We start from the raw sequence: 27,992 nt of genomic DNA on the forward strand, positions 1-27,992 counted from the left end.
GAGTAGCAGCTGTGAGGAAAAAAACGGATTGCACACGGACAGCATACTGATGAAAAGTGAGAGAAAATCGTCCTACTCTCCAGCATAAGAATCGGACCGATTGTTCAATAGCAAGTGTGACTCCAGCCTTACTGAAAGAATCCGTTTGTGAAATAAATGGCTGCATGCTCGATTTTACTCTGAAATCGGATGAGACTCACCCATTCAAGTCTATGGGTGCGAGAAAAAAAGTGGATGTCACAGTATAGAATCTGATTATTAGGCCTAAGCCACACGGCGAGAAAATCGGTGCGAGTGGAGTGCGATAAAACATCGCATTCCCCTCGGACCAATTCTAGCCTGTGTGACAGCACACATGAGCGATTATTTTCTCAGCCCTAATCGGACCGAGAAAACAATCGCAGCATGCTGCGATTGTAATCCGAGACTCTTTCTCTCGCACCCATTCAAGTGAATGGGGCGAGAGAAAAATCGCACTGCACTCGCGGTACACCGGTGTACCGTGCGTGCAGAGCGAGAATGTCTATAGTCGGCTACACAGGCGAGAGGGAGAGAAATCCCTCCCTCCCCTCCTGAGTGCCGGCCTGCCCCCCGCAGCTGAGGTCTGCTCGCACGAACGGACCTCAGTTGCAAGGACACAAGCATGAGACTCGGCTCTGCTGTACTGCCAGCACGAGCCGAGTCTCATGCAAGTGGATCGCAGTAGTGCCCGTGTGGCCCCAGCCTTACAGATACATTACAAATCTGTAACATGGGAAACTGTAAATTGTCCTATAAATGATTAACATCTGCCACTGTAAAAAAAAAAAAAAAAAAAGAACTGTACATAGTCAGCACACGGATGACAAGTGCAAACAATAAGTCCCACTTTTCTGAATAAAAATTGGACAGGTTTTTAATACACTCGTGTGACCCTAGCTTAGGCTGGAATCACACTTGTGAGTGTAAAATCGGTCCAATTCTCATGCTGGAAAGTCTGACGATTTTCGTTCACTTTTTATCAGTGTGCTGTCAGTGTGCAATCAGTTTTCTTCCTCAGCAGCTGCTATTCATGTACTGTTATGTACAGGAGCATTTCCAGTGTTTTCTGCTACATGCGTGAAATGTATTGAGAAAAACGGATGTCACTAGGATGGAGTATGTGCCGTCAGTGTGACATCCGTTTTTTTTTCTCGTACCCATAGACTTGTATTGAAGAGACTCGCGCGAGAAACTCACCAAGACGCAGCATGCTGCGATTTTTTTTCTCAGTCCGATTTGGATTGAGAAAAAAATAGTAGATCCAAGCTGCATCATTGATTAACATGAGTCCCAGTGCAATGCGAGATTTTCTCGCATTGCACTCGTGCGAGCTAATCGCAAGTGTGAAGCCGGCCTTAAGGGTCATATTGCAAACTCCACCCAGTTGGCTAAAAATACCAAACATATACACAGGGAAGAGGAGACTATATCTTAGGAACATAGAAATAAAAAATAACACTAAATTCAGGAGAACAGCAGCAGGTATGTAAATTCAGGAGAACAGCAGCAGGTATGTAAATTCAGGAGAACAGCAGCAGGTATGTAAACTCAGGAAAACAAACAGCAGCAGGTATGTAAATTCAGGAGAACAGCAGCAGGTATGTAAATTCAGGAGAACAGCAGCAGGTATGTAAACTCAGGAAAACAGCAGCAGGTATGTAAACTCAGGAAAACAGCAGCAGGTATGTAAACTCAGGAGAACAGCAGCAGGTATGTAAACTCAGGAGAACAGCAGCAGGTATGTAAACTCAGGAGAACAGCAGCAGGTATGTAAATTCAGGAGAACAGCAGCAGGTATGTAAATTCAGGAGAACAGAAGCAGGTATGTAAATTCAGGAGAACAGCAGCAGGTATGTAAACTCAGGAGAACAGCAGCAGGTATGTAAATTCAGGAGAACAGCAGCAGGTATGTAAATTCAGGAGAACAGCAGCAGGTATGTAAATTCAGGAGAATAGCAGTAGGTATGTAAACTCAGGAAAACAGCAGCAGGTATGTAAACTCAGGAAAACAGCAGCAGGTATGTAAACTCAGGAAAACAGCAGCAGGTATGTAAACTCAGGAAAACAGCAGCAGGTATGTAAACTCAGGAAAACAGCAGCAGGTATGTAAACTCAGGAAAACAGCAGCAGGTATGTAAACTCAGGAAAACAGCAGCAGGTATGTAAACTCAGGAAAACAGCAGCAGGTATGTAAACTCAGGAAAACAGCAGCAGGTATGTAAACTCGGGAAAACAGCAGCAGCAGGTATGTAAATTCAGGAGAACAGCAGCAGGTATGTAAATTCAGGAGAATAGCAGTAGGTATGTAAATTCAGGAGAATAGCAGCAGGTATGTAAATTCAGGAGAATAGCAGCAGGTATGTAAATTCAGGAGAACAGCAGCAGGTATGTAAATTCAGAAGAACAGCAGCAGGTATGTAAACTCAGGAGAACAGCAGCAGGTATGTAAACTCAGGAGAACAGCAGCAGGTATGTAAATTCAGGAGAACAGCAGCAGGTATGTAAACTCAGGAAAACAGCAGCAGGTATGTAAACTCAGGAAAACAGCAGCAGGTATGTAAACTCAGGAAAACAGCAGCAGGTATGTAAACTCAGGAGAACAGCAGCAGGTATGTAAACTCAGGAGAACAGCAGCAGGTATGTAAACTCAGGAAAACAGCAGCAGGTATGTAAACTCAGGAGAACAGCAGCAGGTATGTAAACTCAGGAGAACAGCAGCAGGTATGTAAATTCAGGAGAACAGCAGCAGGTATGTAAATTCAGGAGAACAGCAGCAGGTATGTAAACTCAGGAAAACAGCAGCAGGTATGTAAACTCAGGAGAACAGCAGCAGGTATGTAAACTCAGGAGAACAGCAGCAGGTATGTAAATTCAGGAGAACAGCAGCAGGTATGTAAATTCAGGAGAACAGCAGCAGGTATGTAAACTTAGGAGAACAGCAGCAGGTATGTAAACTCAGGAGAACAGCAGCAGGTATGTAAACTCAGGAGAACAGCAGCAGGTATGTAAACTCAGGAGAACAGCAGCAGGTATGTAAACTCAGGAGAACAGCAGCAGGTATGTAAACTCAGGAGAACAGCAGCAGGTATGTAAACTCAGGAAAACAGCAGCAGGTATGTAAACTCAGGAAAACAGCAGCAGGTATGTAAACTCAGGAGAACAGCAGCAGGTATGTAAACTCAGGAGAACAGCAGCAGGTATGTAAATTCAGGAGAACAGCAGCAGGTATGTAAATTCAGGAGAACAGCAGCAGGTATGTAAATTCAGGAGAACAGCAGCAGGTATGTAAATTCAGGAGAACAGCAGCAGGTATGTAAATTCAGAAGAACAGCAGCAGGTATGTAAACTCAGGAGAACAGCAGCAGGTATGTAAACTCAGGAGAACAGCAGCAGGTATGTAAACTCAGGAAAACAGCAGCAGGTATGTAAACTCAGGAAAACAGCAGCAGGTATGTAAACTCAGGAGAACAGCAGCAGGTATGTAAACTCAGGAGAACAGCAGCAGGTATGTAAACTCAGGAGAACAGCAGCAGGTATGTAAATTCAGGAGAACAGCAGCAGGTATGTAAACTCAGGAGAACAGCAGCAGGTATGTAAATTCAGGAGAACAGCAGCAGGTATGTAAACTCAGGAGAACAGCAGCAGGTATGTAAACTCAGGAAAACAGCAGCAGGTATGTAAACTCAGGAGAACAGCAGCAGGTATGTAAACTCAGGAGAACAGCAGCAGGTATGTAAACTCAGGAGAACAGCAGCAGGTATGTAAATTCAGGAGAACAGCAGCAGGTATGTAAACTCAGGAGAACAGCAGCAGGTATGTAAATTCAGGAGAACAGCAGCAGGTATGTAAACTTAGGAGAACAGCAGCAGGTATGTAAACTCAGGAAAACAGCAGCAGGTATGTAAACTCAGGAAAACAGCAGCAGGTATGTAAACTCAGGAAAACAGCAGCAGGTATGTAAACTCAGGAAAACAGCAGCAGGTATGTAAACTCAGGACAACAGCAGCAGGTATGTAAACTCAGGACAACAGCAGCAGGTATGTAAATTTAGGAGAACAGCAGCAGGTATGATCAAAGGTCCTTTTATTAGGCCAAAAGCAAAACTGCCCCAGTGAGTATAGGAGGTAATGTTGGGCTGACTATTGATTGCAGCATTTGATGTGTATTCTCCAGTCCCAACTGTTGCTCCAGGTTGCTGGGCATGATTACAGCGCTTGCGTGATCACATTGCTGTTTGTGCAGAAAGGGAAAATGGACAAAGCAATTAAATTACCGTACATTTATTGGTGCTGTATAATCTCTCCATGAGCCTGTTATTTGGGTAAGTCTCTTTAAGTTATGACGTTTTAGAATTTTTGCATAATAAAAAATAAATCCGTGACAGACGAACCCCTTTGAGTGGCAATCAAGGAACTAAAATAATGCACCTTTCATATGGTATAAAGTATTCTATATAAATTACGGTATTTTTCTGCTATAAGAAAATATTAGAAATCGACATTCACATTGGATTCTGTAATTTATAGGGGTATATATGGTGACAGATCTCCTTTAACAGAAATAAATTGGAAAATCTCAAAAACAGGATAAAACTTTTATACTGGGGTATTATTATTAGGAAATGCCATCTTAAAAAAATATGAAAAAAATTGGTTATTTCAGACATTGATAAACTAACAAATATACAGCTGCACTCTGAGACGCTAAGGTATAGAAATTGAATTTAGGAACTTGGACGTGCTTTTTTTCTACGGAAATAAATTTAAAAATCAAGACAGTTTTGCGTATAAAAAAGGCCTGTTTTATGTGACCCCAGCAGCCAGTGTCAAGGTGTATCTCGTATGCTGGGTCCCTATCTAAGTGATGCCTCTATTTGGGCTGAATAGCCTTAATTTTATAGGCGGGTAGGAACCTGCTGCTAAGAAATTAAAAATCACATTAAGCTCATGGGTAGGAGTGTTTAGTCAGAAGGCATGACCTCATAATCCAAAATAAGAAACTGACAGGATTCCCTAACAGACAAGTATGAACAGGTGCATGCTGAACATTAATTAAACTAAGAAATAAACAGCTGCACTCTGAGACGCTAAGGTATACAGACATTGAACATAGGAACGTGGAAATGCTTTTCTGCTAAGGAAATAAATTTAAAAACCTAGACAGCATATAAAAAAGGACAGTTTTATGCGAGCCCAGCAGCCAGTGTCAAGGCATATTTTATTACTAGGCCACAATGCTAAATCTGTATTGAGCTCCTCACCTACCACATGCCATTTATTGAAGTGGTGTCGCCTTGTAGCTCAGGGACCTTTGGGCCCCGTTAAGCACCAAGACTTGTGCGTAACTAATATCTCTGTTTCCTCTATAGCTGCAGCCCTGTGGGTTAGAATATTTACTGATGTTTTGGTTTTAGGCTATGTGCGCATGCTGCGGATTTACCACGGATTTTACCGCGGATTTGCTGCAGAAAATGTGTCTAACATTTCTGCAGTCATTTCTCAGCAAAACCTATGGCTATAAAAAAAATGCTGTGCGCACACTGCGATTTTTTTTATACCTGAGGATTTACCCGTGGAATTTCCGCTGCGGAATAAATGTACATGTCACTTCTTTTCTTAAGGTACCTGCGTTTTTTGGCATAGGTAATGGTAAAAAATCGCAGGGACCAACCCGTGGAAAAACCGTGGTAAAAATGCGGCAAAACCTCAGCAAAAACGCATCAAATCGCGGCAAAAATGTGGGTGCGGTTTTACCACAGTTTTTGCCGTGGGTGCAGTATTTTGCCAGAGGGTGCGGATTTTTATTAAGAAAAGTCCATTTTCTACTGCGCACATAGCTTGACCGCGGATTTTACCGCGGATTTGCACCTTATTTCAGTTGTGTTGACTGAGTTGAGATATAGCCTTACCAAGAGTTCATATACTGTTCTGTTTAGCTCTCCCAGGATAACTGAAAAAGCCATTCAGAGTGTCCATATCTTACATACACCCATAGCACTTGGTAAGTGCTCTTAGATCATGCAGCTTATTTGAAAGTCACCATTTACTATGATTATAGATACACGTGGAAACTGGCTCTAACTGCTTGCAGTGTACTCAGGACTATTAACTACACATTGATCCAGCACAGAAATCCCAGGTCAGGATAAGCACAATCCACAAAAGGTAAAACATCCAGCGGATCCAGGCTTTTTTTTCTTAAAATATTACCTTTATTTAGTGCATATAAAATTTTTCAGAGGACAGGCATCCAGCAGATAAAGGTTTTTCATCAAGTTACATCCAACGCGTTTCAACACATAAACTTGTCATAATGTCTTATTCATGGATAATTCAAGCATCACAGGCACTGTCAATGAGAATTCAGTCTTTTAGCCAGCACTGCCCTCTCTCCACAGCAGATTTTATTGCTAGTTATACTCAATCTATTGGAGAAATAGCTTCAGTATTTGCAAGGTAGGAAGTTCAAAGTTCAAAAGGTATAGCAACTAGAGATGAGCGGACCTGTGGAATTCGGTTCAGCGAGTTCAGCTGAACTTATAAAGTTTGGTTTGGGAACCGGACTTGACCTGAACCCCAACAGAAGTCACTAATTGGACAATTCGGGTCTCCGTCCTCTTGCAGCCAGCCATAAACAGTTCACTTCTGGGGGCAGATGGACAGAGTGTTTCTATTTTTTTGGGGGGGGTGCACACTACATCCGATCATGCTGTTGTTACCCCCAGTGTGAGCTGTTCAAACACTGCAAGCGGCTTGTACTGGTCTGAGCACCGAGCGTACCCAAGCACAGCAATGTTCGCGCAAGTGGTTTGCATACGTACAGCACCCATTCTCCGAACTCATACTCTGGCTTTTTTTGTAAAGTCTGTGTTCAGTACAAACACCGAACAAGTTCGACTAGAGATGATCGAACCCTAGGTTTGATGTTCGGTGTTCGTACCGAACCCGGACTTTACAAAAAAGCCAGAGTATGAGTTCGGAGATTGGGTGCTGTACGTATGCAAACCACTCACATGAGTATCTCTGTGCTCAGATACACTCAGTGCTCAGCTCAATGCGAGCCACTTTCATTGATGAACGGCTCACACTGGAGGTAACAACAGAATGATCGGATGTAGTGTGCACCTTCCCAAAAAATGGAAAACCCCTGTCGATCTGCCCTGGAAGTGATCTATTTATGGTTGGCTTTATGTGGGCAGAGACCCAAACTGCCCAATTAGCGACTTCCCTTGGGATTCAGGACAAGTCCAGGATCCGAACTGAAGTTTCTGAAAAGTTCGGCTACACCCGCCAAACCGAACTTCCACAGGTCCGCTCATCTCTATTAGCGACACTTAGGTAATTCAGGGGCATTATCCTCATGTCAACCTAAATGTAACTAAGGATATAAACTATAGTGATCAGCTTATGAATTTATTTAACCTTTGCCAGTTATTGACTTCAGCATCCTGGTGCTTTCCATGTTGGCGTCAATGTGGTTATGTGCGAACCAGTAGGGTAGCTACTGGGGTGGGGGAGAGGGTGCAGTCGCCCACTCAGAAGGGCCCACCCGGGGTTAGTTCTGCTCTACTATATCGGTGCGCGCAGTGTGGCAATACAGTTAAGCTTTGTGGTGGAGCAGGGAGATTGTGTCTCCTTGCACCACCTCTCTATTTTCTGAGATACTGACGTCACCGCTTATGAGAAAATCCAGGCTGCTGCTGAACTAAGCTCCATAGAAATCGATGGATGTCATGTGACATTATTCCATTTGATTGTCAGAACTGCCAGGCTTTCTTTCTAATTAATAAATTGATAAATGAGCGTGGAGCAGTGTTTATTGAAATAAACTTTGTTTTCCTGTGAGTGTGTTTTTCTTTTTACTCTATACTTATTGAGTTAATAATGAGGATGTTTGATAGATGCCTATACCTTACTATCCCCTGGGGTTGATGCTAGCTGTCAATTCACAGCAGGCATCAACCCAAAAATTATTACCCTGATTACCACTGCACCTCAACAATCAGGAAGAGTCAGGCAAAATGCTAGAATTGGTGCATCTAATTAATGGGCCCTTCTGGAGCGTCTCTGGGCTGCTATTTGTAGGCTGGTATGAGTCAAAAAACATGGGTGTGTCATGATCCAGGCCGGCTTTTCCTGCTGCTGGTTACACCCAGCTCTGGTCTGGCCATGTTATGGGTTAACTTTCCTTGCCTTGTTCTGGATCCCAGGATGCTATATATTGCCTCTCTACCTATAGTTCAGTGCCAGTGATATTTTTGCCTTACAGTGTGTATCCTGGCTCTGGTGAGTGTTCTCGATCTGTCCTGCCTCCTTGCTACTGTGTCCTGACTTGTACCCTCCCCCGTTCGTCTGCCTGTCCCAGTCCCTGACTTCCTGCTCCTGTCTGTTGTTTATGTTTCCCTCTGCATACCTGATCTCCCAGCTTCGGACTTGGTTCTGCTTTCTGACTTTGATATTGATCCTCCCTTTGCAGTGACTCGACTCTCCTGGCTAGACCCTGACTGTTTGACTACTCTTTTTTCCCCCTGGTGATTCGCCTGTTAACATTGCTGAAGTTACTCTGCTATACTTCAGCTGCCTTTCCGTTACAGTGTTTTTTTGTCTCTCCACTACTCTGCTGCTACCAAGTGGGGATTACACTCTACTGCGTCTCACTAGCCTTTGTACTGCGTGACAGGGTGCTCCCAGCTGTCTGCTTTACCTTTGCTGGTTATCAAAAATAGGGAGAAGCCCACTCAGTTTTTAAAATTATTTAAATAGTTTAAAAAAATGGAGTGGGGTCCTCCCTATTTTTGATAAAAAGTCAAGGTAAAGCAGACAGCTGAGGGTTGAGGGGGTGTTACACACAGCGATATCACTAGCGATATCGCTGGTGAAAGCACCCGCCCCTGTCGTTTGTGCGTCACGGGCAAATCGCTGCCCATGGGGCACAAAATCATTAGGAGCCGTCACACGTACTTACCTGCCTAGCGACGTTGCAGCGCGGTTCGTACGGCGTCACAGCGGAATCACTAAGCGGCCGCCCATTAGAAGCAGAGGGGCACAGATGAGCGGGACGTAACATCCCGCCCACCTCCTTCCTTCCTCATTGCCGGCGGCCGCAGGTAAGCTGTACTTCATCGCTCCCGAGGTGTCACACAGAGCGATGTGTGCTGCCTCGGGAATGACGAACGACCTGCGAGATCAACAATCAACGATTTTTTGAAAAGGAACTACGTGTCAACGATGGACGATAAGGTGAGTATTTTCCATCGTTAACGCTCGTTCCTTGCTGTCACAAGCAACGACGTCGCTAATGATGCCGATTGTGCGTCACGGAATCCGTGACCCCGGCGATATATCGTTAGATACGTCGTTGCGTGTAACGGGGCCTTTGCAGACTGAAGTTGTCTGCTTTACCTGCACTGGTTATCAAAAATAGGTGGGACCCCCCCATATTTTTTTTTTTAATTTATTCGCTATTTACATTTGTTTGTAGGGCAAAGACCCCCTTTTGCTTACTTTTGCAGCCACGTAGCCTTTTACTATGACTATTTTACAGCCATTTTACAGCACAGAAGTTCCGGTCTCCATTAACTTGTATAGGGTTTGGACTTTCAGATCAAGTTCGGGGCAAGTCCTTGCCCCGAGCCAAACTTTTAACTAATGATCATCCGAACCCGGCAAACCTAAACGTCCAATGGTCCACTCATCTCTAATGACAAATACAAGTGATAAGATGCCTGGGATTAGAGCCCTTTTATGTCAGTGCCTAATTTAAACTGATGATAATGTGACGGCCCTGGACTATCAGGTCGTCACAGGGTATTGCACAATCTACCTTCCCAAGCAGTATCCACCTTCCTCTTGGTTATGGGTCCCTAAACAAATGGTGTTGAATACATCAGCTAATCAAATCCTAGATACACCCTGCACCACACCCACCAGACACACCAGTGGACAGCTTGAGTGAAATAGAGTCACCCACCTGGGGGTCAGAGAGGGGAGGTGAGGAGTGTAGTCAGTAGTAATAGTAGTAGGAGTAGGGAGTTGGAGAGTAGTTCTCGAGCTGTGAGGAGCTCTGAGGAGGTCGGGAGCGGGAACTCCCATAAGGAGACTGTCTAGGTGGCAGATGGTGATCTGGGCCTAGAGGAGTTGGACCCCCGGTTGCAGGAGATTGTGGCAAGGGGCTCGGATCTGTCAAGCAGGACAGCCGGCGGCCTTGCACTATCACCGGCCTGGGACCAAGGCACGACAGGGTACGTGGACCCTAGGTCGGGGAGTAGCTGAATGCAACCCAATAATTTACCCGTGGAGAACGGAGCCCTCAAGATTAGTTCCCAACTGCTCAAAAATCGGGGCACTAGCGCAATGAGGGGAATAGGACTTTTCACCCAAAACGGTCTAGAAAATCCCAAGCGTGAGCCCTAAGAGCAAGCACCCACACTTAGCCACAGTGGGGAGCGGGACCCGGCAAGTTTCACACTACTGGGACCACCAGAGAAGTAAACTTAGTGCCAGGAGGCAGGTCACGGCTCACCAGGCAGCACCATTGAGGACCCAAACTAACTCCCCTCAGCAACAGCGGTGTCCAGATATTTGGTTTACTCGGTTGTCGGTGTCTTCTTAATGGACTGAGTGAGTACAAGAGTGATCCCTGCATCCCACAGCCTTATTCCCCACACACAGAGTCCCGGGGCATTCCTCCCTACCCGTGGAGGGTTCTAACACCTTGCTGCTCAGTTCCATCATCCCCAGGTACTCCCAACTGCAGCGGTGGTACTCCTAATTACCACACACCACGGGTGGCGTCACAAACTCTATAATCCCTTGTAAATACCCCCTTCATTTGAGCTGGCCCACGACCCCTGGGTCCGGAGGCCCTCGAGCCACTGAGAACCCGGATTTGAGCAGCTCTGATGCTGCCACGGGGGCGGCACAATAGCGGAACCAAATGGGCACAACATAAATTCCCCTAAAGAGCTTGAGACCTGTAAAACCTGCCATATCATGCATTCCAGCCTACAATGTACAGGCCAACAGTTTCAAACCCATCATGACTGTCACAATTTTTTGGAAACAGTGACAAATGTGGTGATCCTGGGAGGTGTTGGGGATAGGGCCAGAGCAGTCAAATGTCCTATAATTGACGACATCAATGTTGATAATTGTGAGAATAGATTTTTATATAACGGTAGGTTCACAAAGTGAAAAGAGCATTAGACTTGAACGCTAGAAGTCCGAGAAGTGATCTGAAATCCTTGATGTCTTCTAGTAATTCCTTATAACATGTCATAACCATAACCAATCTAGTTTTTCACCATTTGCTTCATATTAGGTATACTGTATTACTTATAATTGGCTTTAGTACAAGAAGCCAGTACGTTGGGAGTCTTGCTCATAGTGCGGCGGCGCTGCAGGCATGTATATTGCTGCTTTCCTGAATAACACAAAGCTCAGAGCTGCAGGTCACAGTAGAGGAAAAGACTGGCTGGAAACCTCACAGACCCTATTATCCTGTCCTTGTCACATGCAGGCAGATTAATAGTTCCAGAGATTACTGGAGCCAAACCTATGTTTATCCTAAAATCTGGAGGGGCACAGCTCTTAAAGGGAACTGCATATCCAGCATGTACATTATAAAGGAAAAGTATAGTATGGGTGCCAAAAATGTGAGAAGGGGAAACTGCTGATGTCCATAGAGGTCTGAGGAGACCCATTATGGAAGAATTCTGCTCTATAAAGATGGATCAAAGTTGTCTAACACTGAATGCAAATAATATTGTGACGCCCTGGACTAGTCAGGTCGTCCCAGGTAGTCTCACACACGCACACACACACACACACACACACACACACACACACCCTCCCTGAGTAGGTGACAGCAGCCAACCAAGAAACCCTTGTCACCACCCTCCAGGTTTTGGTACCACCCTCCAGGTTTGATGTCCACACCAGGGGGGCGGAGCCAGGTGGTTGGCTCCGCCCACTGAGGAGTTCACAGGCCTGGAGGTGGGGAAAAACACAAGTTCTAGCACACAGTAGATGAGTCTTGACAGTGAAGGAGTGAGGTCGAGTTCAAGGGCAGACCTGTGACCAGGCCTGCCAATAGTCTACTCAGGTGGCTGGCTTGGAGCCCAGTCACCTCTGGCAAGGAGGCAGACGGTGGTGGCCGCCTGCAGGAGCTGGGATTACAGCCGGTGGAACCGTAGGGACCGGGGTCGGGCGGTGGCCTGCCGGTACCAAACCGGGGAACCGATTGGAAACCGGAGCACCAGGAGGGGTACTCAGACCCAGTACAAAGCCCCGAACTGACAGGGCCAAGTCAAATCAACTGATTGAGGACTGGACTTTAGGACCTATCCCACACAAGACCCGTTAGAAGACAACAACCCAACCATACAGGGTAAAGCCACCACCAAGGCATAGAGACCCAAAGGGCCAGCGTCTGCGGGCAAACAGGGCTCTTCCGACAACCAGCAAGCCGGGGAACGGACTACCGTTGCTGAGGCATAGGAGTCAAACATTCATATAAAGAGGTGCAGGAGAAAGGCGGAAACCACCAACCTGTTCAGGGAGAAGCTGCAGACGGCTGCGGGCCCCGTTCATCATCCCATTTGGTTTACTAGAGACTCCAGTGTATTGTATCATAGTGAGTACACCAGTGCCTTCGGACCGCGCCGCACCGCACCAGCATACGCCCGCACCCGCTCCCATGCCTTTGCACCTCCCTCGGGCCCCCGGGACTATCACTCCCCTACCCACGGAGGGGTCAACACCAAGCTGTGCAACACCGTCCCCGGGAGGCCTAGTCAACGGCAGTGGTGGTATCCATCTATTCACCACAACCCGTGGGTGGCGTCACGAACTTATATTCCTTACCAAACCGCCGTGGCCCCGGCCGTGGAACTTCCCCCGTTGAAGTCCCTGCGTGTAGCGCCAACCCCCTTGCAGAGCGACGTGACCCCTGGGTCTGCGAGAGGCTCGAGCCACCACCCAACGTACAAGCACGGACCCGAGCGGCTCGGCGGTCGCAGCCGAGCCCGCGGGGCGGTACAATAGATTTCACTGATCCAGCTTTTTTTTTATTAATTTTAGCCCTGGAATGCTACTTTAAATGTAAGTCGCCTGCCTCCTTTTTAATACTCACTTGCCGCCATCTTCATCTTTTTCCAGTTTCGCTTCGGTTGGTCTCCAATGATCTGTGACCTGCCGGCAGCTCCAGTCTTTCATGAAGCATGCCGGAGGTCACAAGCCACTACAACTCTATGAGAGCTTCATCCTGGCTTTATTCTTCCTCTCATAGATTTGTATTAAGAGCTTGTGACATAACTTCTGACTTCCGCCAGTCGGAACTTATGGGCACAAGATGGCGCCGTGGGACCAGAGCGGGGCTAAAAAAGGAGGGCAGAGGGTGAATATAAGACAGGGGCAGGGGGCTTAGATTTAACGCACCACTTGAGCACTAAAAAGAAAAACCAAAACGCTGGAGTAGTGCTTTAAAGCTTCATATACTGTACATGACTCTGCAATCTCACACAATGATATAGGCTTTTTGAATGTTCTTAATAAAATAACTGCGCCCATTGGGTATTCAGTGATGACTCCTCTCTGCATAATTGACATCATAGCTGTTTTCTGTTTCGTGGTCTCACGAGAGCTGCCTATTAATTAACATTGGGCATGCTCATTAAGACTGGCATCTCCACGAGACAAAAGACTGGGATATTCTTATTATGTAAGAGAATACAAGAATTTTCCTTCCAGACACAACCAGCGTTAGAATCCTCCAAGTGTTAACTTTTTTCCCTTATTTAAATGAGGCATCTCTTATTAAAATAATCCAAATAATGCTATTTTTTTTTAATCAAACTGTTTTATTTATGTTCATGGGCCCAAGTTTCCATAAAATAATATGTACCTCCTTTAAAAATTGCTAATAACTAAAGGGTCCTTTTTCCTGGGGCATATGATCAGTAAATACAACATTGCCAACATGCTTGGCTCATGCCAGCCTCGGCGCTAATTTCTTGTTACACTGGTTGGTTTGATAACATCTTAATCCCCGCTTATTTACTGGAGATTGCCGTGTAATGTTCCCTGGTAGGGGGTAAATTTCTCTCCAATTTCTACACTGGCTCCACACTGAGTCCCGTCTCATTGATGAGCTAGTGAAATGAAATCTCCTGCAGTGAGGTGTAAATCAGCCCCATTAGGAGATTAAATTGTAGCAATACAGTATATATTTGCTTGCACTCTGCCATTTTGCATCTTCTTCCCATCTTCGAGCAGTCACAATATACAGCAGAGGGAGTCTGGTCCTTGATATTGGTGCTTGGTGTCCTGATGTATAATATAAAGTGATTTCCTCTGTGGTGTCAAGGGGGCTTTACACGGTACGACCGATTGTGCAATTTCACAATCGATCGTACCCGCCCCGTCCTTTTTGCGTCACGGGCAAATCGCTGCCCGTGTTGCACAAAGTCGGTAACCCCCGTCACACGTACTTACCTCTCGTGCGACCACGCTGTGGGCGGTGAACGTCCACTTCCTGGAGTGGGAGGGACGTTCGGCGTCACAGCGACGTCACACGGCCGCCGGCCAATGGAAGCAGATGGGCGGAGATGAGCGGGATGTAAACATCCCGCCCACCTCCTTCCTTCACATAGCCGGCAGCGGCCGCGTGACGCAGGTGAGCTGTTGTTCATCGTTCCCGGGGTGTCACACGGAGCGGCGTGTGCTACCACGGAAACGATGAACAACTAAATTAAACGATATTATGGAACCTACCGACCAGTACACGACTCACGATTTGTGAGCGATACTGCGTCGCTAGGAGGTGTTACACAGGCCGGCATCGTCAGCGATGCCGGATGTGCGTCACAGAAACCGTGACCCCGACGATCTATCGCACGATAGATTGTCTGGTGTAAAGCAGCCTTCAGGCATTCTCCTTTTTTATATATTTGCGATCACCATAAACCACACACCAAGACATCATTATCACTGATTCATCACTGGTCATCAATCTAAATTCTAAATTCCCTATCCCTATGTCTTTGGAGTATGGGAGAAAACCCAAGAAAAAACATGGGGAGAACATACCACCTCCCTACAGATATTGTTCTTGGTGGGATTTAAACGCTGGTGCCCAGTGTTGCAAAGCAGTGCTAACCACTGAGCCACCGTGCTGGTCTTATGTATTCCACATGATGTGTGCAATTTTTTTGCAGTTTGCAATGCTACATATTGACACAAGGATTAGCTTCATTGGTATATACAGGATCACTTTTTTTTCGATCTCCTGAAATACAAGTGCATCTCAAAAAATTAGAATATCCTCAAAAAGTTAATTTATTTCAGTAATTCAATACAAAAAGGGAAACGCATATATTATATCGAGTCATTACACACAGAGGGATCTATTTCAAGTGTTTATTTCTGTTAATGTTGAGAATTACAGTCAATGAAAACCCAAAAGTCATCTCAGAAAATTAGAATATTATATAAGACCAACTGAAAAAATGATTTTAAACTCAGAAATGTTGGCGCCTACTGAAAAGTATGTACAGTAAATGCCTCAATACTTGGTCAGGGCTCCTTTTGCCTGAATTACTACATCAATGCGGCGTGGCATGGAGGCGATCAGCCTGTGGCACTGCTGAGGTGTTATGGAAGCCAAGGTTGCTTTGATAGCAGCCTTCAGCTCGTCTGCATTGTTGGGTCTGGTGTCTCATCTTCCTCTTGACAATACATCATAGATTCTCTATGGGGTTTAGGTCAGGTGAGTTTGCTGGCCAATTAAGCACAGTGATACTATGGTTATTAAACCAGGTATTGGTACTTTTAGCAGTGTGGACAGGTGCCATATCCTGCTGGAAAGTGAAATTTCCATCTTCAAAAGCTTGTCGGCAGAGGGAAGCATGGAGTGCTCTAAAATTGACATGGCTCCCCAAACCATCACTGATTGTGGAAACTTCACACTAGACCTCAAGCAGCTTGGATTGTGGCCTCTTCACTCTTCCTCCAGACTCTGGGACCTTGATTTCCAAATGAAAAGCAAAATTTACTTTCATCTGAAAACAACACCTTGGACGACTGAGCAGCATCCAGTTCTTTTTCTCCTTGGCCCAGCTTAGACATTTCTGGCGTTGTCTATTGGTCATGAGTGGCTTGACACAAGGAATGTGACAGTTGTAGTCCAAATATTTGAATATTTGAAATTTTGTATTGAATTACTGAAATTAACTTTTTGAGGATATTCTAATTTATTTATTCAGATGCACCTGTAATTCTCAGGAAATGAGTACCAAATGATAGAGTTTTAGATTTTGGCTGAAGTGGGAGAAAAGAGGTTAATTCACACTGCCGTGTAGGAATAACATTAGATCCTGGAATCCAGGATAGTAATGCCAACGCATTTCAGAGTATAACTCACTCCTACACCAGGAGAAATCTGTGATTTTTACTGATGGAGTGAGTTATACTCTGAAACACGTAACGTTGACATTAAATTCACATTATCCAGGATTCTAGGCTCTATTGTTATTCCTACACAGCAATGCAGATTAACCCCTTTTCTCCCACTCGAGCCATTTATCCATGACCATTGAGGAAGGATTCTCCAGTCGTGCTGTATGTGTGTTACCCACCAATACCATCTGTAAATAATACACGAACTGCATGTGACTTGGTTTAAAATTGGCCACAGCAGCCTTTATTACCTATTATTTACATACTAACACAAGGGGGCGCCGTCCAACGGGCGACCCCAACAAATAACAATAGGTGACACAGTAACCAATACAGTAAATATACAACCCTGAGTAGGCCCAGTCCAGGAACCACTTCTCACCCCAGTATCCCTGGCCGCAACACACCGACCCAGAGATGAGGTATTAATCACCTACGGATTAACCCTCCAACTTTGCAGAACCCCGTGCCTGCAACATCCCGGAACCTGGAGCCACCATACCAAGATGGTGTCTCTCTGTCCAGTTACCATTGCCTTCAACCGCCTCTGGACCAGACCTACCCCCCGCTGCTGTGACAAAGAAACAACCCAGACAAAATTCCCCTCGGTATTAAACACAAGGGAGGGTGGGCGGGGATCGTTCCATATCCGGAAGTCAAGAGAGAGGGGGTAAGTCAAAGTCCTTTACTTACACCCCTCAACTGTCCCACCTCTTCCTCCAGGGAACTCTTCCTACCCACCAATCCCTCTATTCTGCCTTATAAACAAACCATTCCTGTTTCCATTAACCCCATCACTCCTTCCCTTCCCTCTAGTCATGTCGCCCCTCCACCCTATGGGTTCCATGGCTTTCTTGACCATTGAGGAAGGATTCTCCAGTCGTGCTGTATGTGTGTTACCCACCAATACCATCTGTAAATAATACACGAACTGCATGTGACTTGGTTTAAAATTGGCCACAGCAGCCTTTATTACCTATTATTTACATACTAACACAAGGGGGCGCCGTCCAACGGGCGACCCCAACAAATAACAATAGGTGACACAGTAACCAATACAGTAAATATACAACCCTGAGTAGGCCCAGTCCAGGAACCACTTCTCACCCCAGTATCCCTGGCCGCAACACACCGACCCAGAGATGAGGTATTAATCACCTACGGATTAACCCTCCAACTTTGCAGAACCCCGTGCCTGCAACATCCCGGAACCTGGAGCCACCATACCAAGATGGTGTCTCTCTGTCCAGTTACCATTGCCTTCAACCGCCTCTGGACCAGACCTACCCCCCGCCACAGGACAGGGCACGTGACTCCTTACGTGGCCTGGACCCGCCACACACCAAAAGCTTGTACCACACCTCCACGCAATCCCAGCGTCCACAAACAGCACCAAGAACGTTAAGATGCACCCCCATCGCATCACCAAAACCACCAGTTCAGCGCCACCAACTTTAGGCGCCGCCCCCCAATAAAGGCTCGATTGATACTGCCTACCGCACAAGCCACACGCCATTCCAAACCGGTCACACTATCAAAAACTACCCCACGATTAAGCCCGGGTATGTCTTCCACAATGCAACAAACCAACAAATTTTTTTTTTTTTTTTAAAACATTCATAAATAACTTCTTGAGATACCTAATCGCTGCCTCCCACTCACTGGACCAGTACCATCGACCCGTCCAGACCCCACTGGCAAAATTTGGGCGAGCCTCAGACCGTCGAGGCCCCGAGAACCAACGAATGCCCAAATATCCAAATGAGGCACACCCTCACCACAAAACCCAGAGGTTATAAACCCACAGATAACCCCAACCTGTTACGCCAACCCATTCCACTCCCAAAAGACTCAAACGCCCCCATTGGCCTTAACCCGATAACAACTGAGGCCAACGTAACACCGAAACAAGAGGACTCCCACCTCCCAATACTTCTCACCACCCCTTTTCTGAGCCCACCGAGGGGCCTCCGTGGAAGCCCAATCCAGAAGGAAGACGACCCGTAGTATTCCGGGCGCCCACCCCCGCCACCTGCAATCCAGTCTGCAGCGCTGCCACAAAATGGTACCTTAACAAACGCGACACAATAATGATCCTGGGCGTCCTCACAACATAAATTCCGCACCCGGGACCGCGTATAACAACACCAACCTTCACCACCCGCCTAATCTGATTCGGTGAGCGACAAAGCCGGCGCTCAACCCACTGCACCACCTCGGACACATCCTCCAACATCCAACCTCCGCTCCTAACCGTAGATGGGCTGACCAACCCCACAATCTCAAAGCCTCCCAAAAGGCTAACACAAACCGTTTTGGACAAGGGAAACAAAACCTGCTCGTGCTCAGATGAACATAGCCACCACAAATCACTCACCAAACGCTTCCACAAAACAACGGAGACGAACCCTTGTATCCCGCTGCCTCACACCCTTACGACCAAACCCTTCAAGGCCTGCCGCGCACTAAGATCCTGCGAAAACATCTCTCCACATCTAATCCTCAACAAGACAGCCACAGCCGCCACCCTCTGCTCCACTGCTGACGCCGGCCTAGCAGCCTGAAAACCGTTAATCACCACTGCCAACACCCCCACCAAATACTCCACCGGGCCTTCCTCACACATTGTCCCAAACAACGTTATCCGCGCCACCCACACTTCTGGATATCAGCCCCAAATAACCTCAGTCACTGGGCACCGAGCCGCTCCCCAACACAGCCACACCAGACTCCACAAGCCCTCAGGACACACCGTGCCCACCTCGTCTGTTACGCGGCCTCAACTCCCGAGACCTGCAGAACTGGAAGGAAACAAAGCAGCTGCTATTCCCTTGGCGAACCCCAGTACTGGTTGCGCCACGCATACCATTTTTTTTTTTTTTTTTGTTTTTTAAACGCATACAATTGCGAAACCAACTGTCGCAAGTACGCCACCCTTGGCCCCAGGATTAGCAAACCAACTATTAATCGAATTCTCCACCAACTGATAGTCAGAATGACAGCACACCTTCCTCTTGGAAAAACTGCCAACCTCCCCAACCCGACTACTACCACCGATTGGAAGCGCTACCCCACAATGCCCAACCAGAAAACCAACTGGACCCGCTGCATCCGAGTACCGCAGCTACGTTCCATCAGGCACTACCTTACCCAGCCACAATCCGCGGCCACTAAATCGCCGTAAGAAAAAACCTCCTACACCATCAGATCGTCATTGATCTCCTTCGTGACCACACACAAATGATCCGATGGCTGCACCCTTGGCGCAGCCATCGCCAGCCGTCCAGCAGACACGCCCCCCAGCGGCGTAACTCTGCACCCGTGGTTCGACCGCCCCTGCAAAGACTGCACCGCCTGAAACCGCACCGTCTTAGCTGACCTAACTGCCTCTATCGCAGCCCATAGGACCACACCATTACCCACGAATCCTACCTCTCTGACCATAACATCAAACTTTATCCCCCACAAACTGTATCACTGGCGTTGGACCCTCAGTCTTCGCCTGCGCCAACAGGCCCAAAAGAGTATCCACCACCATCTGCAATGAAACAAACAACCTCAACGAATCATTAACCCGCCAACCCGATGTAAAGAGAATGAACCTATAATGAATAAGAGGTGTAAGCTGGGACACACCACGCACAAACCACTCCACAAAGAAATAACCGCCCCCAACGGAACATAAAATGGGACAAAACCCATTAGCCCCCACCGATCAGCATAATAATAACTCCCCTCCCCACCGCAGCACCAGAACTGCTAGCTAGCAGGGTGGACCAGTAACAACCTAAATGCCGCCTCCAAATCCACCTTTGCCATCAATGCTCCACGGCTCACCGCCTTTACCAAATCCCACCCTCTGTCCAACGACACATAATAAACCGCCGACAATTCTGGAGCCAAGCAGGCATACACCGATGACTCCTCCAGATAAGATACGTTTTGAACAAGCCGAAATATATACATCTATATACAGCTCATTTCCGGCACTACCCACCAACAGAGAAACCCAATCATGACAAGGAGGGCCCCGAATGGCCCACCCATCCTGCCCAAAGCCACGTCCTGACCCCTCTTTCCACTGACAACCACCAGGTGTCCCCTCGCCCAGCACAAACTTCCAATAAGGAGGCAAAGATCCACCAATATAAATAGAAAGACGCAGAATTACTATGTTCCTTACCACAACCCAACACGTATGCTTAAGACAACCGTCCGCGCCAAATCTGCACCACCCATCATTCTATTCCCCCCAAAAAACCCTCATCGACCGTGTCGCCGGGGTTCCACGCCCCGAACAGCCAACTACCCCCCAAAAGGGGGGGGGCTGACTAGGAGCCGCCATCCACTGCAGCCATAAGGATGTGCCCGTATGCTCCTACCGCATACTGGCACGCAACACCTTCCCTTGCTGAAATTACACGGCGTACTGAAGCCAGACTAAACCGCCATATGACCTAAACAAGCCACCCCAAATGGATCCATATAACCGAACCATGCCGAACCAATTACCCAATTCCTTCCCCCGATACCCTTGCCAAAAACGCAAATGCCCGCAGCCACGTTGCAAATGTACGAGGGGTGAGCCTCCACCGGCGCTCCCCTCCCTCTACTTATCCTTCCTGGAATCACTTGGCTTAACCTAATCCAGGTGAAACTGTTCCAGGGGGAGCAGCGAAACTATTGCTACACGTTCCCCCATTCAAATCTTATCCCTCACATCCTCCAGCAAGTGAGCCCCCCCCCAGCGGGCCTTTGAAGCACCCATAACTCTCACACTTGACCACTGTCAGCCCAATGCACCACCTCATCCCCCTCTTCGCTCCTCACCACTCACTCTGTCACAGCCCTTGCCGCCTCTGCCCGAAAATGCTCCCCTGCCGCCTCATGCGCCCTCACTCTGCCTGCCGCACCTGCGCCTATTACCCACCGTTCCCGTCCATGCCGCCGGCGGTGCATGCGCACTCTCCACAACCGTATACACCACTGCAGTAAACCCCATACCTTGTCAAAACACAAACCCACTTGGCGCTGCCGTGTCCGCAGCCGCCCCCCCCACCAACTGCGCCCCAACCCTGCCGAATCCACGGCCGTCTCACCCGACCGCGACTCGGCGTATCCCGGAATAAAAGTCACGCCATCCAGACGTCTGATTCTTCCGTCGCTGCTTCCTCCTCCTCCTCGCTGGAGCCGACCGCCTCTGGCTCATGTAATGCAGACGCCGCCGAAGCGCTGCCACCACCACGGCCGTCCTCCTGGTACGCCGCGTGGGCACCATCCTCCAAGCTCCATCTTCTGTCCCGCGGCGACAACCCCGGAAACCATCCCGACCCACGGGCTGCCACCGCGGGCCTCATCTTCTGGCCCGACCCCCCCTGCTGCCTGCAAGGACAGGGGGTACCTGTGGCCCGACCTGCTGCCAGCAGACTCCCATCCAGAGCCGCCAGCCTCCTGCCCACCTGGGCCCAGAAGGCATCCGTCCGCCGGGTCCTCGCCCCCCTGGGGGAGACCGCCGCTGCCGGGAGCTGCACGCCTGCTCTGGGTGACCAGGCGGGGACCGCAGGGTCCCCGCCGTCACCCCCACGTACCGACGCCTCCCGGGCATCCGTCGCACCAGGCTCGCCTGCCCTGGTGCCGGACCCCTTGCTGGCTGCAGCCCCCCGGCCACCCCCCCTCCTCCCACGGGGGAAGGGGGGGTAACGCTGGCCTCCGTCCTCGCCGGGCGCTCTCCTGGCCAGGAGCCGCCGCATCCAGCCCTCCTGGGCCCCATGAAAGCCTCTGTCCGCTGGGCCCTCCCCCTCCTGGGGGAGACCGCCGCGGCCGGGAGCTGCAACCTGATCTGGGTGACCAAGCAGAAACCGCAGGGCCCCTGCTGTCACCCCCACTCACCGACGCCTCCTGGGCACCCGTCGCCCCAGGCCCGCCTGCCCTGGTGCCGGACCCACCACTGGCTGCAGCTCCGCGGCCCCCCCCACCGTCCGCGAGGGGTAAAGCTGGCCTCTGTCACCGCCGGGCACTCTCCCCGTCCGGGAGCCGCCGCATCCAGCAATCCAGGCCGCGGCTCGGACCGGAAATAGGCCGCAGACAAGCCACGCCCCCCTCCCGGCTGCCGCGGCCCGGACGGAGATTCCTCCCGCGGCCGGAGCAGCAGCTGAGTACTGCCCTGCCCACGTCCTACCGCGGAGGGTCCCCGAAGGGGCTCTCACATCTCCTCCTCGCTCCCCCCGCACACGGCAAGTACCTGAGATATGAGGGAGGGGGGACGCCGCCCGCAGCTGACAGGGGAGCGAGGGGAAAGTGCCAACAGGTTAACCCCCAGCAGCCAAGGCGTGGGACCGCGCTGCCAGGGGCCCGTGCACTGCCATGATGAATCCGCTGGTCCCGGGTAGCAGCCATCCTGTCGCACGTCCGGATCGTTCCATATCCGGAAGTCTGGTGATGTGAGGGGCTGGGGAACCTCCATTATGACGTCCTTGTACAGATCTTTGTGTCCTTCTAAATACTCCCACTCCTCCATGGAGAAATAGAAGGTGACGTCCTGACACCTTATAGGAACCTCTCCAGTCAGATCGTTCCATATCCGGAAGTCAAGAGAGAGGGGGTAAGTCAAAGTCCTTTACTTACACCCCTCAACTGTCCCACCTCTTCCTCCAGGGAACTCTTCCTACCCACCAATCCCTCTATTCTGCCTTATAAACAAACCATTCCTGTTTCCATTAACCCCATCACTCCTTCCCTTCCCTCTAGTCATGTCGCCCCTCCACCCTATGGGTTCCATGGCTTTCTTATATGGCTGTTGCAGCCGATTCTACGCCTCTACGGTGGTTGTGTCTAACACCACCCTACACAATGAGCACACCACTGTGTTTTCTGTGAACTTTTAATTCAGATAAAACCCTATTAACACTATTGTATTCCCAGTTTGTTTACTGAAGTGATAGACTTTCCGATAGAATAAATGGGGATTTCAGAAATGCCATCTATAATACATGTGGGATGCAGATGCAGATTTTGGCATTGAATATCTTGTACAGGGGAAGTATACAGGTATATTGAGTTTGATTATGGCATCCAGACGCTCAGCATCCTTGGGGATAATTCATATTTGACACCTTTTGAGAAGGAGTAAAAATGGCGCCCTACCAGAATGAGTCTATATCAGAGGTTCCCAACTCCAGTCCCCAAGGCACACCAACAGCGCATGTTTTCAGGATTTCCTTAGTATTGCACAGGTGATAATTTAATCACCTGCAAAGGTGCTGAATCCAACACCCATGCAATGCTAAAGAAATCCTGAAAACATGCACTGTTGGTGTGCCTTGAGGACTGGAGTTGGGAACCTCTGGTCTATATATATTAACTCTAGACCAGATTCTTCCCGTCCCCAATTTTCAAATCCCAGATTAATGGACTCCTGTCAATCTTGGAGATTAGACAAACATGTCAGTGACGTTAATTTAAGTTTGATATAAAGAGCTTGACTTCACATGCATTTATGGCCAAAAAAGAAAGAAAACATAATCAGAAGTACAGAAAAATGAAGAACATAAAATGAATGAATGAAATGATTAAAATAGTCATTCTCAGTTATCTGCGTCCAATTCTTCGTCACTTCAGTCAGGGATGGGCACTTCTGCATGGGACCCTCTTACCTTGTTAAAACGCTCATTCTTAACATAGAAAATAAGTGGTAATTTGCTGACACATTTCTAATTCTGCATTTAACATTAATTGAGAGAGATGTGGCTGACAGATTATTAAATAAATGGATTACACAGGCAAAGAATACAACCATGGGTCACAAGGATGATGATGATCAATGGATTGGTGTAACATGAAAGAAAAAGTGGAGAACAAAAATGCTAAAAAGCGAGACAGAGGTTAAAGGAATTAATGGTGGCAGAAATAATGATTAAAGACCTAAAGAGGGAAATTTGCTGTATGCTGCACCCATCTGGTACCTTCACCATCTACATCTGGTATTAAAGCGGATCTGTAACCGGATTATCCAATGTAAGTGGCATATATTAATAAATACCCTGTTTTTCAAAAAATAAGACCTCCCCCCCCAAAAAAAGCCCTAGCAGGTATTTTCAACATTTTCGGCATAAGGCTTAAATATACGCCCATGAAAATAAGCCCTACCCTGAAATAGTCGCGATTTAATAATGAAGTTATTAATGAAGAATACTGCAGGACACTTCATTATAGAAAGCAGACACCCCCAAATAAGAAAAGAAAGAAGACAAAATACCCTCCAATCATACTCACCAGATATCGAATGAGAGGACCTCCAGTGGATTGCACACGCACACACATCAGATTGCACGAACACACACATCACATCGCGCCCGCAATCAGTTCGCACACCCACACACATCAGATCGCACACACAAACATCAGACTGCACACAAAGACACATCACATCACACATCAGACTGAACCCACACACATCACATCGCACACACAATCAGTTCGCACACCCACACACATCAGATCACGCACACAATCAGTTTGTACACCCACACATCAGATCGCACACACACACACACACAAACATCAGATCGCACACACAAACATCAGACCGCAACCACACACATCAGATCATAGCACACTATCACACATTAGATAGCACACACACACTGTCCAAATCCGGCGATACTGATTGCTTCTGGCCGGCAGGGAATCCTAGGATGCAGTGCGGTGGAACGCATAGAGAACCTGCGATGGAACGCATCAATGCATTCCACCACCGAGTCCTCCATGTATTCCACTGCAGGTCCTCGTGCTCCACTGCACTGCATCCCATCTTTCCCTGCTGGCCGGAAGCAAATTATATCACCGGATGTGGTGAGTGAACATGTGTGTGCGATCTGATGTGTGATTCTGTGTGTGACTTGATGTGTGTGTATGTATGTGTGTATGAGTTTGAATGTGTGTGCGATTTGATGTATGTGAGCATGTCAGCCATAAACAAGGAGGACCGATGTGAAGCATACTTGCTGGGCGCGCCCGCCAAAGATCACAAGCGGACCTGGGTGCCACATAGACCTCCAGAGTCGGGTAAGTATGATTTTCCTGGGAAGGGGGGGTCTGCTTTATTGGAGGAGTAAACCTACCCCCAACCGTGTTTCCGCAAAAATAAGACCTACCTGAAAATAAGCCCTAGAATTTTTTCCGGGGCAAAAAATAGTTTAAGACAGTGTCTTATTTTTGGAAAAACACGGTAGACCTCAGACCTGAAGAGGCTGACGAACGTGCTTTGAAAATCCATGTCAGATTAGCTTTATAATCCATTTTGAAAGTTTAGATTTAAGGTCCAGTCACACTAAGCAACTTACCAGCGATCCCAACAACGATAGGGATCGCTGGTAAGTTGCTAGGAGGTTGCTGGTGAGATGTCACACTGCGACGCTCCAGCAATCCCACCAGCAACCTGACCTGGCAGGGATCGCTGGAGCGTCGCTACACGAGTTGCTGGTGAGCTCACCAGCAACCAGTGACCAGCCCCCAGCGCCGCGTGGAAGATGCTGCGCTTGGTAACTAAGGTAAATATCGGGTAACCAACCCGATATTTACCTTGGTTACCAGCGCACGGAGCTACACATGCAGAGAGCAGGGAGCAGCGCACACTGAGCGCTGGCTCTCTGCTCTCCTAGTTACAGCACACATCGGGTTAATTACCCGATGTGTGCTGCAGCTACATGTGCACAGAGCAGGGAGCAGCGCACACCGCTTAGCGCTGGCTCCTTGCTCTCCTAGTTACAGCACACATCGGGTTAATTACCCGATGTGTACTGCAGCTAAATGTGCACAGAGCAGGGAGCAGCGCACAATGCTTAGCGCTGGCTCCCTGCTCTCCTAGCTACAGCACACATCGGGTTAATTAACCCGATGTGTGCTGCAGCTACATGTGCACAGAGCAGGAGCCGGCACTGACAGTGAGAGCGGCGGAGGCTGGTAACTAAGGTAAATATCGGGTAACCAAGGACAGGGCTTCTTGGTTACCCGATATTTACATTGGTTACCAGCCTCCGCAGAAGCTGGCTCCTGCTGCCTGCACATTTAGTTGTTGCTGTCTCGCTGTCACACACAGCGATCTGTGCTTCACAGCAGGACAGCAACAACTAAAAAATGGCCCAGGACTTTCAGCAACAACCAACGACCTCACAGCAGGGGCCAGGTTGTTGCTGGATGTCACACACAGCAACATCACTAGCAACATCGCTGTTACGTCACAAAAGTTGTTCGTTAGCAGCGATGTTGCTAGCGATGTTGCTTAGTGTGACGGGGCCTTTAGTCTTCACCCAACACAGCCTGATTGATAGCTCCTCAGTGTCCCTCCTTCTGCTGCTGATATCTCACACTGCTCAGTACAAGCTGCAGCTGTCAGTCAGGCTGGGTGGAGACCGACAACACCTGGACTCTCACTTTTAAGCTGGACTCATGCTTATTTTAATATCAGGATTATAAAGCTAGTCTGACTATGATTTTCAAAACAAGTGCACCAACCCCAGAGGTATAAATAGAAATCATGGGAACGCATAGCAAAAATCCTAATTAGGCGTGGCTTGATTTTTTTGCCCTGGTGTGCAATTACAATTTCGAAGTTTGTAATAGATCCTTTCTCTCTTCTCTATTAGCTTGTAACAATAAAGATCTTTATATCCAATTCTATATGGATTTGGACAATGTGTGACATAGATTCCTGTTGTGTGTCATATAGGAACATGTTTATATCTATTGACTTCCCTTGAAGAAAGCAGAGAGCTATTGACAGTAGTAAAACACATACTTCTTCTCTCACAGTCACGATAATATTCCTTTCAGTAACAGGAAACAAGTGACTTTTTCAGATTTTCAGACTTCGATCCATGATGAACGGCTCTAAGATACCCATGAATCATAATAACATAAGTCACATTTGTTAACGCCGCTCACTACCAGGGTAAAATATTATTGCCAACGTATTTACAATGTCCGAGTGGTTTGATGTATCAGACAAGGCGAGTATTAATGTGCGGCGTTTATCAATTATTCTATGTTACTTCCACTAGTCCGTCAGATAAATGGATGAGCCTAAATTATGTATAGAAAATTTCCTCGATGCCTTGTAGTGTCGCCTAGTAGAGCTGAGATGTAGCAGTATGGAATGAGGTAGGCGGCTTTATTTAATCTTGTGAAAGTTAAAGAAATTTGAAAAGACAGAAATGAGCATTCAGTGGATTTTGTATCCATACCTTTTGTATCCATACCTTTTGTATCCATACCTTTTGTATCCATACCTTTCAATAAAAGCGAACACTACCTTTATGTATTTGAAATGTATTAATTAGTTTAGAGAAAATATTTTTCTAATAGACAAATAGAAAAAAAATGTTGCATTTAAACTTATTTATTATTTATTTTTTATTTGGCCATTGAGGCAAAATATACAGTTTGCGGAGATGATTATGACCAATTAACAGTTGATGCCTTTGTGAGTGTGATTTTTGAAGTATTTTAGCTGTGATTTTA

The sequence above is a fragment of the Anomaloglossus baeobatrachus genome, chromosome 5 (assembly GCF_048569485.1).
Source record: "Anomaloglossus baeobatrachus isolate aAnoBae1 chromosome 5, aAnoBae1.hap1, whole genome shotgun sequence".
Classification (NCBI taxonomy): domain Eukaryota; kingdom Metazoa; phylum Chordata; class Amphibia; order Anura; family Aromobatidae; genus Anomaloglossus; species Anomaloglossus baeobatrachus.